This window comes from Sciurus carolinensis, unplaced genomic scaffold (assembly GCF_902686445.1).
Source record: "Sciurus carolinensis unplaced genomic scaffold, mSciCar1.2, whole genome shotgun sequence".
In the NCBI taxonomy this organism is placed as follows: domain Eukaryota; kingdom Metazoa; phylum Chordata; class Mammalia; order Rodentia; family Sciuridae; genus Sciurus; species Sciurus carolinensis.
In genome coordinates this window covers 381,692-396,525 of record NW_025920189.1, presented here as the reverse complement: position 1 = coordinate 396,525, position 14,834 = coordinate 381,692, and the positions used below count along the sequence as shown (strand labels likewise).

Genomic DNA, 14,834 nt, shown 5'->3' with positions numbered 1-14,834 from the left:
TACCTAAGTGATAATATCTGGGATGGCTCTCAGAATCTGTGCTAACCTTGTTACCACCCAAGGTTGAAAACTCTGGTCCTTTCCATTTACTAAACCTTCTTTAGCAGGTTGTTGCCCTCCTCCCAATGTCCTACTTTTCTTCAGAGGCAACCATCTTCCTGTCACTCTCTGGAGCAGCTGACAAGGGCTCTGACACTTGCTTGTGCCCTCCCTTTTAGTGTTTTCAGAGAGCACCAGGTCCCATCTGCTCCATGTCCACAGAAGGAAGCAATGAATTTCCTAAGGATATGTGGAAAATCCCAACCCCTCAATCAGTGCTCATGGAGGAGGGAAAGAGTCAGAACTTGGAAAGTTCTAGCTCAGTCACCATCTATTCAGGGCCCTCAGGATGGCACTTACCATTCTATCCTCAAAGACCTGCCCAACTCCTACTTTCTAGGATGTCTAAGCCTCCTGCCTTCCTTGTCTTATCACTTATCTTCCAGTCTTGGGAATAAGATCCTGCAATTTGTCACCTGTCTCAGTGTGATGGCCTGAGTTGCATCTTTCTCCCCACTCCCAAATTCATATGTTGAAATCTTAACTCCTGGTAACAAAGAATGTGATTTATTCAAAGATAAGATCTTCATAGAAATGATTGAAGTAAAATGATTAGGGAAGTCTTATCTGATATGACTGGTGTTCTCCTAAGAAGAGGGTGCCAGGACACAAGCACACACCAAGAGAAGACCATGTGCAGATTCAGGGAGAAGGCAGCCATCTATCCATCTCTCATGGACCTCAGTAGGAAACAACCCTGCTTATATATATTTGTGTGTGTGTGTGTGTGTGCATGCGTGAGTGTCCTGGGGATTAAACTCATGGTCACTCAGTTACTGAACTACATTCCCAGCCCTATTTTGTATTTTAGAGAAAGGGTCTCACTGAATTTCTTAGTTCCTCAATTTTGCCAAGGCTGGCTTTGAACTTATGATCCTACTGCCTCAGCCTCCTGAGTCACTTGGATTACAGGCATGCGCCACTGTACCCAGCTCTGCTTACATTTTGATCTTGGAATTTCTGCCTCCAGAAATAAGGCAGAATATGTTTGTTTATTAAATGACCCATTCTGTAGAACATTCACTGTCAGTGTCCTTGGTATCATCATTCTAACATCCTCAAAGCTATGACTGAGCCACTCACTGGAGACACTTGGTTGCCAGCACTGAAGGATCAGGGGTGGCCTGAGGTGAAGAGAGAGCCTCCTCATGGGTCTCATTTCTTGTCAGGGTGACCCAAATCTAACCACTGATATAGAGCATAATGATCCATCACCTTATTCCACCTCAGGACAGCTGTGCCAAGCAGTTCCATTTCCCCTCAGAGAGCCCTGCCATGACCTGCTCAGTCATACTTGAGGTTTCCAGTGGAGAAATGGGCCCTTAGAAAAATAAAGATTCACACGTGCATATTTTAAGGAGTCCACTCTGTGATGGAACAGAGAAGTGGCAGGGGGGGCGGTCAGAGCTACCCTGGAGGAGGAAGATCCAGAATCCAGTTCAACACTTTCTCCCGTAACCTTGGACTTGGCACACTTTGGAGAAAAACAGAGTAGAGGGCCCTGGGTGGTCTGGGGGCAGTGGTGGCAGTAAGGCATCCTGGCTCATTGTGACCTACTTGATTTCCAGGCTTTGCCCCAGGAATCCAGGCATCTTTTCCATCTCAGGGAGCACAGAGGTGGGTGAAGTCATACTCTGGAGGCACCCAGATCTGCACGTGCACTCCAGACCTGCATGATTGCAGATGGGTCATGCCCTGGTGGTACTTCAGGTTCTCTTGTGAAGTGGAAACTATCCTCTTTCAGGGTTGCAGAAAACACCACATGATTTGTATTCTGTGAAACAGCAGGCAGAACATGCCCACAGGAGGGGCTTTATAATGAGAGTGCTCACTAATCACTATTTCAAACATTCACTATGTGTCAGTACAAATTACTTCCAGAGTCCTCATTTTCTCCATCTCTAGAGCAGAGAGAGCCCTGTGTGGAACTCACAATTGCCCCTGTAGATCTGACTTGGGGTTCAAATTAAGAATAGATGTAGTGACAAAGTGCAGGGAAAAGCACTATATGGAAATAGGTGGTGGCTTTGAACTTTTTAATAGAGGAGTCAGGGAAGGGATGAGAGTTGGGAGGAGCTCAAACAGGGCAACTGGTGGTGTTGGGGATAGGAGTATTTTGGGAAACCCTATGCACAGACTGAAGGATAACTGGAGGATGGTGAGGGGTTAGGATGCCAGCTCTGACCATATTCAGGAGACCCAATATTCCTCTCCTGCCAAATCATGTCTCTTTCCCTACCTGAATTCTGAGCTACTCACCGGTGTCATTCATTCTGCTTGACCCACAGGATTCCCACTGCCTGCCATTTGCCCATCCTGTCCCCTTCACTTGATCCCCTCCCACACTTATCACTGTCTTTAGGTCAGAGACTCTCATCATCATGTGTCTCTAAAAGACACCAATCGGATCCAAGATGGCAGCCTAGAGGGAGACTGCACCCCCAGTCGCTCCAGAATCCAGGAGTTAAGAAGGGGAGGCATTGAGAGACTCGGACTGAAATAGAGCCACAGGTGAGTCTGCCCACTGGGTAAAGCTCGGCCCGGGTGGCAGGCCCAGATAGAGGTGGCTTATCGGAGTCAGGCAGGGCAGCTAGAGTCTTCCCAAGGTAGCCTTCCACACTCCGGCAGTGGGCTCCTCCCACACGGCCAGCTGCACGGTGCAGGCCCACAGTGAGAGCATTTCCGCACAGAACCAGTTCCAAACCGTGGAACCAGTAGGGGGCTAGGGGCAGTTTTCTTCGGATGTGCTGCTTTATCAGATTCCTCCAAGACATCAGGCTACTGAAGGCTGGGAGGTGACACACTGGAAATCTACCGGGACACTATAAGCCAATAGCGGAAAACTGCAATATCTCAGGGTCCCACTGACAGCAGACCAATATGAGAAAACAAGGGAAGAAAATGTCCCAAACAAACCTAGATACTACATCAATAAAACCCAATGACACCACAGCAGAAGAAATGTCAGAAAGGGAGTTCAGAATGTACGTAATTAAAACGATCAGGGAACTAATGAGGAGATGAAAGAGCAAATGCAGGCATTGAAGAAGGAGATGAAAGAGCAAATGCAGGCATTAAATGATCGCACCAATCAAAAGTTAAAAGAGCAAATACGGGAAGCAAGAGATCATTTCAATAAAGAGTTAGAGATAATGAAAAAAAAACAAACTGAAATACTTGAAATGAAGGAAACAATAAACCAAGTTAAAAACTCCATAGAAAGCATAACCAATAGGATAGAACATCTGGAAGACAGAACCTCAGACATTGAAGACAAAGTATTTAATCTTGAAAGCAAAGTTGGCCAAACAGAAAAGATGGTAAGAAATCATGAACAGAATCTACAAGAATTATGGGATATCATGAAAAGGCCAAATTTAAGAATTATTGGGATTGAGGAAGGCTTAGAGAAACAAACCAAAGGAATGAACAATCTATTCAATGAAATAATAACAGAAAATTTCCCAAATCTGAAGAATGAAATGGAAAACCAAGTACAAGAGGCTTATAGAACTCCAAACATACAAAATTACAACAGACCCACACCAAGGCACATTATTATGAAAATACCTAACATACAAAATAAAGACAGAATTTTAAAGGCCGTGAGAGAAAAGAATCAAATTACATTCAGAGGGAAACCAATAAGAATATCAGCAGATTTTTCAATCCAGACCCTAAAAGCTAGAAGGGCCTGGAACAACATATACCAAGCCCTGAAAGAAAACGGATGCCAACCAAGAATCTTATACCCAGCAAAACTTACCTTCAAATTTGACGATGAAATGAGATCCTTCCATGATAAACAAAAGCTAAAGGAATTTACAAAAAGAAAGCCAGCATTACAGAACATTCTCAGCAAAATATTCCATGAGGAAGAGATGAAAAACAACGATGCAAATCAGCAACAGGAGGCGCTAGCCTAAAGGAATAGCCAAATAAAGGAGAAACCAAATCATGTCAAAAACAATTATGAGTCAATTGAGTGGGAATACAAATCATATCACAATAATAACCCTGAATGTCAATGGCCTGAATTCATCAATCAAAAGACACAGACTGGCAGATTGGATTAAAAAGAAAAATCCAACAATATGCTGCCTGCAAGAGACTCATCTCATAGAAAGAGACACCCATAGACTAAAGGTGAAAGGATGGGGAAATACATACCATGCACACGGACTCAGCAAAAAAGCTGGAGTATCCATCCTCATTTCAGATAATGTGGACTTCAAACCAAAACTAGTCAGAAGGGATAAAGAAGGACATTACATGCTGCTTAAGGGAAGCATAAATCAGCAAGACATAACAATCATAAATATCTATGCCCCGAACATTGGCTCATCCACGTACATCAAACAAATCCTTCTCAATTCCAGAAATCAAATAGACCACAACACAATAATACTAGGCGATTTTAACACACCTCTTTCACCACTGGATAGATCGTCCAAACAAAAATTGAATAAAGAAACTATAGATCTCAACAACACAATCAGCAATTTAGACTTAACGGACATATATAGAATATACCATCCAACAAAGAACGAATACACTTTCTTCTCAGCAGCAAATGGATCCTTCTCTAAAATAGACCATATTTTATGCCACAAAGACATTGTTAGCAAATACAAGAAGATAGAGATACTACCTTGTACTCTATCAGATCATAATGGATTGAAATTAGAAATAAATGACAGAATAAAAAACAGAAACTTCTCCAACACCTGGAGATTAAATAATACACTATTATATGATGAATGGATAACAGAAGACATCAGGAGGGAAATAAAAATATTCTTAGAAGTAAACGAGAACAAAGACTCATCATATCAAAATCTCTGGGACACTATGAAAGCAGTATTTAGAGGAAGATTTATTTCATGGGGTGCATTCAAAAAAAGAAGTAGAAATCAACAAATAAACGACTTAACACTACAGCTCAAAGCGCTAGAAAAAGAAGAGCAGACCAATACCAAAAGTAGTAGAAGACAGGAAATAGTTAAAATCAGAGCCGAAATCAACGAAATCGAAAAAAAAGAAACAATTGGAAAAATTAACAAAATAAATAGTTGGTTCTTTGAAAAAATAAGTATAATTGATAAACCCTTAGCCACACTAACAAAGAGAAAGAGGGAGAAAACTCAAATTACTAAAATTCGGAATGAAAAAAGAAACATCACAACAGACACAAGTGAAATACAAAACATAATAAGAAGCTATTTCGAAAATCTATACTCCAACAAAACAGAAAACCTCGAAGACATCAACAAATTTCTAGAGACATATGAATTACCTAAACTGAACGAGGAGGACATACACAACTTAAATAAACCAATTTCAAGCAATGAAGTAGAAGAGGTCATCAAAAGCCTACCAACAAAGAAAAGTCCAGGACCAGATGGGTTCTCAGCTGAGTTCTACAAAACCTTTAAAGAAGAGCTCATTCCAATACTCCTCAAACTATTCCATGAAATAGAAGAGGAGGGAACCCTCCCAAACTCGTTCTATGAAGCCAATATCACCCTGATACCTAAACCAGACAGAGACACATTGAGGAAAGAAAATTTCAGACCAATATCCTTAATGAACATCGACGCAAAAATTCTCAACAAAATTTTAGCAAATTGCATACAAATATATATTAAAAAGATAGTGCACCATGATCAAGTGGGTTTTATCCCAGGGATGCAAGGTTGGTTCAACATTCGGAAATCAATAAATGTCATTCACCATATCAACAGACTTAAAGTTAAGAATCACATGATTATTTCAATAGATGCAGAAAAAGCATTGATAAAATACAGCATCCCTTCATGCTCAAAACACTAGAAAAAATTGGGGTAGTGGGAACATTCCTTAACATTATAAAGGCAATCTATGCTAAGCCCATGGCTAATATCATTCTAAATGGTGAAAAACTGAATGCGTTCCCCCTAAAATCTGGAACAAGGCAGGGATGCCCTCTTTCACCGCTTCTATTCAACATCGTCCTTGAGACTCTAGCCAGAGCAATCAGACAAACCAAAGAAATTAAAGGGATACGAATAGGAAAAGAAGAACTCAAACTATCCCTGTTCGCTGATGACATGATTATATATTTAGAGGAACCTGGAAGTTCCACCAGAAAACTTTTAGAACTCATAAGTGAATTCAGTAAAGTAGCAGGTTACAAGATCAATGCTCATAAATCTAAGGCATTTTTATACATAAGTGATGAATCTTCAGAAAGAGAAATTAGGAAAACTACCCCATTCACAATAGCATCGAAAAAAATAAAATACTTGGGAATCAATCTCACAAAAGAGGTGAAAGATCTCTCCAATGAGAACTAGCAGAACACTAAAGAAAGAAATTCAAGAAAACCTTAGAAGATGGAAAGATCTCCCATGTTCCTGGATAGGCAGAATTAATATTGTCAAAATGGCTATACTACCTAAAGTGCTATACAGATTCAATGCAATTCCAATTAAAATCCCAATGATGTACCTTGCAGAAATAGAGCAAGCAATTATGAAATTCATCTGGAAGAATAAAAAACCTAGAATAGCTAAAGCAATCCTCAGTAGCAAGAGCGAAGCAGGGGGTATTGCAATACCAGATCTTCAACTCTACTACAAAGCGATAGTAACAAAAACGGCATGGTATTGGTACCAAAATAGACAGGTAGATCAATGGTACAGAATAGAGGACATGGACACAAACCCAAATAAATACAATTTTCTCATACTAGACAAAGGGGCCAAAAATATGCAATGGAGGAAAGATAGCCTCTTCAACAAATGGTGCTGGGAAAACTGGAAAACCATATGCAATAGAATGAAATTAAACCCCTATCTCTCACCCTACACAAAACTCAACTCAAAATGGATCAAGGACCTCAGAATCAGACCAGAGACCCTGCATCTTATAGAAGAAAAAGTAGGTCCAAATCTTCAACTTGTTGGCTTAGGATCAGACTTCCTTAACAGGACTCCCATAGCACAAGAAATAAAAGCAAGAATCAACAACTGGGATAGATTCAAACTATAAAGCTTTCTGTCAGCAAAGGAAACTATCAGAAATGTGAAGAGAGAGCCTACGGAGTGGGAGAATATCTTTGCCAACCATACTTCAGATAGAGCGCTAATTTCCAGAATCTATAAAGAACTCAAAAAACTCTACACGAAGAATACAAATAATCCAATCAACAAATGGTCTAAGGAAATGAACAGACACTTCACAGAAGAAGATGTACAAGTAATCAACAGATATATGAAAAAATGTTCAACATCCCTAGTAATAAGGGAAATGCAAATCAAAACTACCCTAAGATTTCATCTCACCCCAATTAGAATGGCGATTATCAAGAACACAAGCAACAATAGGTGTTGGCGAGGATGTGGTGAAAAAGGAACACTCATACATTGCTGGTGGGGTTGCAAATTTGTGCAGCCACTCTGGAAAGCAGTGTGGAGATTCCTCAGAAAGCTTGGAATGGAAACACCATTTGACCCAGCTATCCCACTCCTTGGCCTATACCCAAAGGACTTAAAATCAGCATACTACAGAGATACAGCCACATCAATGTTCATTGCTGCTCAATTCACCATAGCCAGATTGTGGAACCAACCTAGATGCCCTTCAGTTGATGAATGGATAAAGAAACTGTGGCATATTTATACAATGGAATATTACTCCGCAATGAAGAATGATAAAATTATGACATTTGTAGGCAAATGGACGAAATTGGAGAATATCATGCTATGTGAGATAAGCCAATCTCAAAAAACTAAAGGATGAATGATCTCACTGATAAGCGGATGAGGACATATAATGGGGGGTGGGAGGGGTTAGCATTAGGTTTAGGGTTAGGTTTAGGGTTAGGGATAAGGAGAGCGGTAAGAATGAAGGAAAGAAGGACTGTATAGTGGGGTGGGAGGGGTGGGGGGGAAGGGGAAAAAAAATAAACATCATTGCCCTATGTAAACATATGATTACACAAATGGTATGCCTTGAATCTATGTACAAATAGAGAAACAACATGTATCCCATTTGTATACAATAAAAAAAAATTAAAAAATAAATAAAAAATAAAAGACACCAATAAAACAAAGATATAGGTAAATAGAAGAAAGGTCAGTAGAGGGAAGGAAAGAGGGATAGGAATGAAAGGAGGAAAATGGGAAATACTGGGGACTGAATTAGAACAAATTATATTCCATGCTTTTATTATTTTGTCAAAATGAATTTTAATGTTATGTGTACATGAAAAGAACAAATAAAAATTTAAAAAACATTCCCCAGTCATCCAGGGTCATACCCATCTCCTAATTTTTCTCTGAGCCACCTTACCGCAAGTTGATGGGGTCCACTCTCTCCTAAGTTCCATGAATCAGGATTACCACTGCACAATTTTGCACATAAGGCTCTGGATCAGACTTCCAGATTTCCAATCTGAGCTCTTGTAGGCATGTATTCAGGTAATCATAATTCACATACTCTCCCTGGGCTTCACTTTACCATCAGTAAAATGAGTGATATTACTTTCTGCCTCACAGGCATAAGATGGTCTCCTGACCCTCCATATCCAAGGGATTCATCCTCATTTTATAAATGAGGAAACTGAGATGAAAACTGAGACATGGGCAGTTTAAGTAACTTGCCACCATATACCCAGCTTGGCAGAGGGTGAGGATTCAAACTTAAGACTGTCCCACATCAAGTCTGGAAACACAGTAAGTTCACTTATTCGCTCATTCAACAGACCCTATGGGTGCTTCCTAGAAGTGGGTACTTCACGCCAAACCCAAAGATTCACAACCACCATGCAATCTAGTTGGCACAATTATTCTTAATTTCCCAAGGAGTCTTCTGACTTGGGGAGGAAGGGTGAACTGGACCTGTGGAGACTACTATGTAATCAAGGTCTCCTATTCCAGAGTCCCGAATGACTTCAGGTAGGACCTGATCTTCAGGGAAGCCAGGAAGCAATTACACCTGCTTCCTCAGCTTTCTTCAGGTGAACATTGGTCACAGATAATTCCCTGTTCCCAGAGTGAAAGTGCAGCGGTTCCTGCCAGCTCCACTTTAGTCCTGGGCTGCCGATTTTCATAGTCAACCTCTCCCAGCAAACCTGGAACTTCCAACCTCCCTCCAGCTCCAAGAAAGCTCCACAAGGGGATTGGTCCTAAACAAAAATAAATCTCCAACTTTGATTATTACTCACTGAAGAGTCTGATCTAAAAATGCTGCACACTATATAACCCAAATGAAGTCTCATTTTGGAAAAGAGAAAGCTAAAGAGACAGGTAAAAGATCAGTGGTGGTCAGGGACTGGTAGGGTTCAAGATGAACAGATGGATCATTGAGAAGGTATGAGGAGGTGAAAATAATCTTTGTGATGGGAGAAAAGTAAATATATACCATCAATTATTTGTCTAAGTCCATAGAATATGTGACACCAAGAGTACACTCTAATGTACACCACAGACCCTATGTAACAATGATGTACTGATGTAGGCTCATTAATTGCAACATGCTCCACTCCCACCCATGGCAACAAGCTAATTAGGCACTGCAAAACCCCATGTCTCATGCCCTTGTACCATCCATGCATGGGGCAGGGAAGGAAAGCATCTTTCATGGGAAATTTGCTGTATGCCAGGCTTAAGAAATTGAGGAGAGATGGTAGGGTTATTCCTGTCACTCTCTGAGCCCATTTGTGCATGCTTAAAATGAGTAAAAATGGGATCCATATTCTGAAATACAGTGGTTTAGGTAGGCCCCATAAGAAAAGAGGTAAAGGAGGAATATGTAGTCTTATGGTGTAGATATGAGGTGTCCCCAAAGTTCATGTGTGAGTCATTACAAGAAAGTTTAAAGATGAAATTATTAGGATATGAGAGCTTTAACCTAATCAGTGTATTAATATTTTAATGGGAATTAACTGGGTAGTAACTATAGACAGGTGGTGTGTGGCTGCAGAAGGTGTTCATGGGGTTATGCCTTCGAGTTTTATATTTTGTCATGATGAGAAAAGCTCTGTATATCTACTTCCCTGTGCCATGTTCTGAGCCACTTTTCTCCACCACACCCTCCAGTCATGCTGTACTGCCTTACATTTGACCACAAAGTTTGGAGTTGGATATCTATGAACTGAGACCGCTGAAACCATTAGGCCCAACATAAATTGTTTCTCCACTAATTATTATTGCCAGGTATTTTGGTCACAGCAGCAAATAAACTGATGAGAGCACGTGGGTACTATGTGATAATCTCAGTTTTTGTGAAAAAAAATAAAATCAGCACTTGACTAAATTTTGCAACTTTCATGGCATAAGCATTCAAATAACCAAGAATGAGGGAAGTCAAAAAAGTAAAGCCACATATAAAAAGTCTCCCAGACTCAAGGGTTAAAGACAGAAAGTTTTCTCCTCTAAATTCAGGAAGAAGACATGAATGCTTTCATCTCTACTAGATAACATGTTACTGAAAGTCCTATCCAGACTAATTAGAGGGTAACAAAGTAAACAAAAGGAAAAAATAGGGGGAAAAAGAAAAAAATGGCAAGCAAATTGTGAAGGAAGAAAAATGATCTCCCCTTGAAGGTTATAGGATAGTCTGTGTAGAAAACTAAACATTTCACAACAAAAATCTGTGAGAAATAAATTCAGAAGTGTCTCTGGGTACAAGATCAGCACCCAAAAGGAAGTCGTGTTCTATATACTAATAAAAAACAATCTGAACTGAAATTTTCTTAAAAGTTCATTTAATAGCATCAAAACAAACCTAACCAAGGAGTTAACAGACTTTTATACTAGAAACTGTCAAACATTGTTAGAAGAAATTAAAAAACACAAAAACAAATGCAAAAGCATCACATGTGAAAGCATTGGAAGACTGGACATGAGTAAAATGGTAATACTACTAAAGTAATCTACAGACTTAAAGGAAATCTGTGGGAAAACTCCAATGGTGTCTTTTGCAGAACAGGAAAATCTACCCTAAAACTCATATGGAATCTAAAAGTACCCCAAAAAACTAAAGCAACATTGAAAAAGAACAGTTAGAGGACTTACCATTCCAGATATCAAAACTCATTATTAAATTACAGCAATTGAAGCAATTTGACACTTGCATAAAGACAGACATACAGATATATGGAGAAGGATTAAGACTCAGAAATAAATCCTCACACTGATCATCAAATTATTTTTGACAAGAGTGCAAAATCCATTTAATGAGGAAAGAAAATTCTTGTCTAAAAAATAGTGTTAGAAAAAACTGCATATCTATGTGAAAAAAAAGGAAGAAAGAAAGAAATCAGATGCTTACCCTATTCTACATGCAAAAGTAGACTCTAAATGGATCAAAGACCATAACATATGAGCTAAAGTTATTAAAATCCTAGAGAAAGCACAGTAGAAAAGTTTCATGACATTGGATTTGGCAATGACTCCTTGTATATGTCTCTGCATTAAGAACAAAAAATTCCTTTCCTAAAACTGAACTACACCAATATTCTGTGCATCAAAGGACACAACAGAGTGAAAAACAATTCATGGAATGTGAGAAAATATTTAAAAATTGTATATTCAATAAAAGGTTATATCTAGACTTTATGAAAAAGTTGACAACCAGAACAAAACCACCTGATCAAAAATGGTCAAAGAACATGAACAGACATTTCTCAGAAAAATATATGTGAATGGCCAACAAGCACATGAAAAGTTACTCAGTAGGTCATTAGGGAAATGCAAACCAAAACCACAATCACATAGCACTTCAAACTTATTAGGTTGGCTTCTATTAGTGAAACAGGATTTAACAAGTGTTGGTAGAGATGTGGAGAAACTATAATCTTTGTAGTCTTGGAGAAAATATAAAATGGGCACTATGCTAAGCAGAATAGTGGTTGTTCAAGCAAATTAAAGGCAGAACTACTCTATGATGCAGCAGTTCCACCCACAGAGCCATACCTAAGAGAACTGGTGGAAGATTTCAGGACATATTTGTCTACCTGTGTTTGTAGCAGCATTAATCACAATAGCCACAAGGTTGTAAGCCACTCAACTGTCCCTGAGGGGTGGATGCTTAAATAAACTCTAATCTCTGCATCCCATGGCATATTATTATTCAGCCTTAAAAAGAAAGGAAATGTGGACACAGGCTACAACATGGATGAACCTTGAGAACACTGTACTCTTCACCAAGTCAACCAAAGAAAACTGCAGTATGATTCCACTTATATCAGGTACCTGGATTATTTAAATTCATAGAGACAGAAAATAGAATGGTGATCGCCAGGGCCTAGAGGAAATGGGGGATGAGATCTTATTGTTTATGGGCTATGGAGTTTATGTTCCAGAAGAAGAAAAGAATGCTGAAGATTGGCTACACAACAATGTCAATAATCAATACTGAGCTGTACACTCAAATATGGTGAAGAGGTCAAATTTTTATTATGTATATTTTGCAACAATTAAAACTGCATGTGTTGGTTGGTGCCAGGGGAGTGGTGGCCATTGTCCATGGTTGCAGTGAGGCTTTCACCCTGCGCCATGGGTCCTCTGCAGGAGCCACCGCCAGAGGTCGGTGGACCAGAGAGTGGGGGCCTAGAGGTGGCACCTGTGGTAGAAGTCGGCATGGCTCCAGGGCGGGTCTTACGCCTGCCTTTCCGTGCCGGCTTCCAGCTCCCTTGCTCTCATCCTTGCAGCTCTGGAGGGTGTGATCTGTCCCTGCCACACAGGGGGACCACGAGTCAGGTAAGGTGGGTCACTTGCAGGGTCCACCCAGAGGGCACTAGCAGCCCATTAACCAGGCATGCCGTGTCTCCCACGTGTGTGGGAACAGCCCAGGTACCTGAGCGTGAGGCGGTGGGCAGACATCAGATCACCAGGGTGTGCCAATGACCCGCTGTGCTTTGTTTGTGCTCTGAGCCTGGGGATAGAGGAGAAATCTCCAACGCCAGCCTGCAGCCTGGGCAGTCCAGTTCTGCCTCACAACCAGGCCTCTGACTCGGCAACTTGGGGACCAGGGTGTCTTTCAGGCTGGGAAACAGAGGCTCTGGGGCAGGAGGTGCTCCTGGACAGGCATCTGGTTGATCCAGCCTCAGGGATGGCAGTCATCAACCCGTGGGCATCCTGGGGTGCCCTATGGGCCAGTTCTGGCGGATGGCAGCTGTTGACCCATGGGCCTTCTGGGCTCTGTGTCCTCAGGACCCTGTGTGGCACATGGAAAGGAGCAACAGGAGTGGAGGAGGACTGCTGGGCACCCAGCAGACCAGGTCCAGGAACCAGCGACCTTCAAGGATGTGGCTGTGGACTTCACCCAGAATGGGGTCAAATGGATTTTGTGCAGACTCTGTACCACGATGTAATGCTGGAGACCTATGGGCACCTACTAACTATGCACAATCAGATTGCCAAGTCCAAAGTCATCTCCCTGTTGGAATAAGAAGAGCCTTCGAAGTTGGTGGAGCAGATATGTCCTGAGAGCACTTGTCCAGAGTGAATGAGAGATGTGAAAACAGTGTGTTGATCCAAACAGAGTGGTTTTGATGAAGAACAATCCCATGGCATGAAGTAGAAAAGATACATATAGGATGATCCTTGGGTCTCTAGGTTAGGAGTTTGGGAATGTAAAGACTAATTAGAAATATGCCACACAAACCACAGTACAGCTATGAAGCAAGAGGTCTTGATGCAAAACCAAATCCTATCTCAGAGAGGTTCTGAATTCTGTGAACTTGGGGAAGAGTACAGCCAGAATGTAAACTTTGTTCTATGTCAGAGTGTTTCTTAGAGCATTTCTATAAGCCTGATATGCATGCTGAAAGCTGGAGATGTAACTCAGCCATAATGTATGCAGATAAGATTACCTGTGAAAACAGTGGTTACAACCAAGCTCTCTACTACATCTACCCTATTCATCTTGTAAAAATGCAAACTGGGGATAATTTTTTCAAATGTACTAATGCAGTTAAATCTATCAATCACGTAACACATTTTGGTGATCATAAAGGAATGCACACAGGAGAAAAACTGTAGGAATATAATGAGTGCCATCTAATCTTTAACCAGAAACCATCATTAAATGAACATTCAAGATTTCATTTTGGAGAAAACTGTAGGATTACAAAGAATATGAGAATATATTTTACTTCTCTTCCTTTATTTTACTTCTCTTTCATCAAAAACTTGATGCTGTAGATACAATGAATGGGCGAAAGTCTTTGGGTATGACTTGTTCTTCACTCAACACACAAGCTCTTGGTTTACAGAGAAACCCTATGAGTACCACGAGAATGCTTACCTGATTCAGCACAAGAAAAATCATGCTGGAGGGAAACTCTATGAATGTGACAAGTGTGGAAAAGCTTTCAGGAATCATTCTGCCCTTACTAAACATGAGCAAAGTCACACTGAAATAAAACCCTACAAATGTAGTAAGTGTGGAAAAGCCTCTAGTTGGATCTTGTTGTACATAAGAGAATTCACACAGGAGAAAAACCTTATTTATGTAAAGATTGTGGGAAATCTTTCAACTGGAACTCCCATTTTATTGAGTATCAGAGAACTCATACTGGGGAGAAACCTTTTAATTGTGATAAGTGTGATAAGGCTTTAAGGGATTACTCAGCCCTTAGTAAACACTAACAAACACACTCTGGAGCAAAACCACGTAAATGCAGAGTTTGGAAAGTCCTTCAGCTGGAGCTCCATCTCGTTGCACATCAGAGATCTCATATGGGG

General features: G+C 40.6%; 1 pseudogene; it reads left to right on the top strand.

The window, feature by feature from the left end:
- The first annotated feature begins 13,197 nt into the window (after positions 1-13,197).
- The window catches only part of LOC124974898 (zinc finger protein 606-like), a 4,029-nt pseudogene continuing 2,392 nt past the window's right edge, over positions 13,198-14,834 (top strand).